The following is a 2888-nucleotide window of genomic DNA, read 5'->3' as shown; positions in this document are numbered from 1 at the left end:
GGAGCGGCGGAGGGATGGGGCCGGCCGGTGCGGGGAGGGTGGCGGCGGGGCGGGGACGGGGGGGTCCTCGGCCCTTCGCTGGCACGGCCAGCCCCCTCCCCTCCGGCCGAGAGAGGAGGTCCGGGGGCCGCGGACCACCCCTCCCCTGGCTCGGGGACACGCAGAGCGGCGGGCGCTGCCCCGCCGGGACGGCGGCAGGTGAGCGGCGGAGCGGGGGGAGCGCGGCGGGGTCCCGGCGGCACAACCGGAGCCTCTCGGAGCGACGGCGGCGGTTCAGCCCCGGGTGGACCCTCCGTCCCGAGGGAGGGCTTCGCTTCTGCCCGCGTCCCTCGTCCACAAGGGGAGAGGGACCCCCGCCCCCAGCCCCTTTCCTCCGGGTGCCAGAGCCGCTTTCTTCCCGATTATKCTCCCCCGTTAGTACAAGCCCCGTCCCGGCGCCCGAGGGGCCCTTGGCAATGACCGCGGCGTTCCCCACAGCCCACCCGGGGTGAGTGGGGTGGATTGGGGGRCGTGGGGAGACCTCCAGGGCCAAGCGGAGACGCCGCCGGAGGGGAGGGGGGCGACTCGACAGCCAGAGTCCCTCGTCTCTTCCCCTCACGCCTCTCATCCATGAGTGGGTGCTGCTGCGAGGGCTCTCTCGGMGGGGAGGGGAACGTCCTGGCTCCCCCCAAAAAAAGCTTTGTTTAAAACAAAGGCGCTGGGAGCGCCGGGAAGGGCCGGGAGGTAACAGGCAGATTCGCTTCCACTCCAGACCCCAGCCCTGGCCAGGTCCGAGCCCTCCCGGCTGTGATCGCATCCTCCCGGCTTTCTCCGGGACAACGGGGTGCCTGCCTGGAGCACACCGGCACCCTCTTTGCCCAAATCCATCGGGTGCTGAACTCATTAGCAGCAGTTTGGGGACCCCCCGTAGGGATAAACCACACACCGATGTGGTGCTGGCTGATTTATTGCTCGGGAAGCGCGCATTTGGTGTTGAATCCATGAGGAAGCGCCCATCAGACGTGTCAGGGGTGGCAAGGGGGCTCTGGATCCCCTCCCCCGGCTAAATGGGGGATACTTCACAGCCCTGAGGATCCGGAGRGGCTCTGGAGGTGTCGGACGGAGCTGCCCACACCATCCACGGATGGACGGAGCCCCAGCCCGGCTCCCCGGCAGCGTGTCTGGGGGGGTCCGCTTGGCGTGGGGCCGGGCCCCTCGCCCCCCAGCCGCGGGACAGGGTATCTGGTTTCCCCCCTCCCGAGCCAGCATATCCCGCCAGCAGCGCTGGAGCAGTTGGGAAAAGCCGCCGGCCCGTCCCCGGGGGTCTCCTCCGTGCCGAGGCGGCGGGGCTGCCCCTCGCTGCCTTCTCCCCTCCCCAAAACCAAGCGCTGCGGTTGGGKTTGGGGAGTTTTCCAGCTGCCACGGCTCCCGCTGGGCCAACACCTGAGACAGGAGAAGAGGAGGAGGACAACGTGGCTCGGCAGATGAGGATCCCGGCTTCCCAAGCCCCTCTCCCTGAGCCAGCCAGCGGTGCCAGGACAGACTCCCYGCCCCAGGACAAAGCGGGTCAAACCGCTGGGAAGCCTCATCCCCGCATCCTGTTCCTCCTCCTCCTCCTCATCGCCCGGTGCCCGCAGCAGCTCCGCGTGGGCGAGGCCGTGCCCACCCTGCCCTCGGGGCCACGTCACCGGGCAGCTGAGCTCACCTCCGTCCCACCCCGCAGGTCTCCCCAGCCGGCACCAGGGCCAGCCCGRCCTCCCACTGCTGACCTTTGCAGCCAGCAGCCGGAGCAGAGAGAGACAGGGGGCCGAAGCAGACCCAGAAATCTCAGCTTGAGTCCCAAGCCGGCCGCACGACGTGGGCTGGGACGCTCCGGCAGCGCCCGGCTCCTTGGGGACACCCCTGGGGCGCAGGCAGGGGCACGGAGCAGCCATCCGGCTCGGCGTGTCCCCTCCTGCCGGGCTGGCAGCAGGAGCCCAGCTGTGGCCGTCTGTCTCCCTGCACCGCTGCCTGGGCAAGGGCGCCGTGCCATGTGCCGGGAAGGAAGGCGGAGGAGCGGGAAGGACGCTGGGAGAGCGCCCTGAGCCCGCCGAGTGCGAGGGAACACGCCTGTCACCTTCCCTGCCATCCCCCGTGAAGGTCCCCAGCCCCAGGGGGAGTCCTGGGAGAGGCGGTGTGCGCGCAGCTGAACCCCYTGAGGGCTGCCAGGCTCCCAGCCCGGCCCGTATCCAGCCCATTCCCGGGTCGGCACTGGTGGGAAGAGGGAGGGGTGGCCCGGCCCTGGCCCCCGCTGAGGTGTGTGTGTCACGACCGCAGCCAGCTGCGTCCTCTCCGCATACCCATAAAACGCTGAGCCCCGAGGCCAGAGCCCCTCCTGGGGACGCCGGCTCCAGAGGAGCCCGGCTGCTCTGCCAGAGCTGGAACGGACGCTCGCACACGATCCCATCCTCCTCCTCCTCCTCCAGGGAGGAAGGGAAGAAGCCAGTGCTCACCCCAGGGGTGGAGGAGCCAGATCTGGCCAGACCCCGAGGCCAGGCCAAGGCAGGCCTGTGAGTCCCTGGAGCACCATGCCGGCSATCCCAGCACAGGCCTGCACACGTGGCTTGGCCCACGGAGCCCCCACAAAGGTCAGGAGTTCGTGTACCCCGAGGGGATGTGCTGCCGAGGGGTGCTGGATCTGAAATCCCAGATGTAAGGCACCAAGCACACCAGACAGGGAAAGGAGGAGGAGGAGGAGAGGCTGTCACCATGTCCTGGAGGATGGCAGCTATGGCAAAGGGGCTCTGCACCCCCATTCCCACTTCCCTCTGCTCAGGTGCCAGCCCTGCTCCGCAGTGGGGCCCCTCGGCTCGGGCTCCACGGCCACTGAGCCCAGGAGGAGGGACTTGGGAAGTGGCTGCTCCAGCGGC

This window comes from Malurus melanocephalus, unplaced genomic scaffold, assembly GCF_030028575.1.
Source record: "Malurus melanocephalus ecotype Western Australia unplaced genomic scaffold, MMel_1.1 scaffold_310, whole genome shotgun sequence".
Lineage (NCBI taxonomy): Eukaryota > Metazoa > Chordata > Aves > Passeriformes > Maluridae > Malurus > Malurus melanocephalus.
This window is presented reverse-complemented; position numbering follows the sequence as displayed.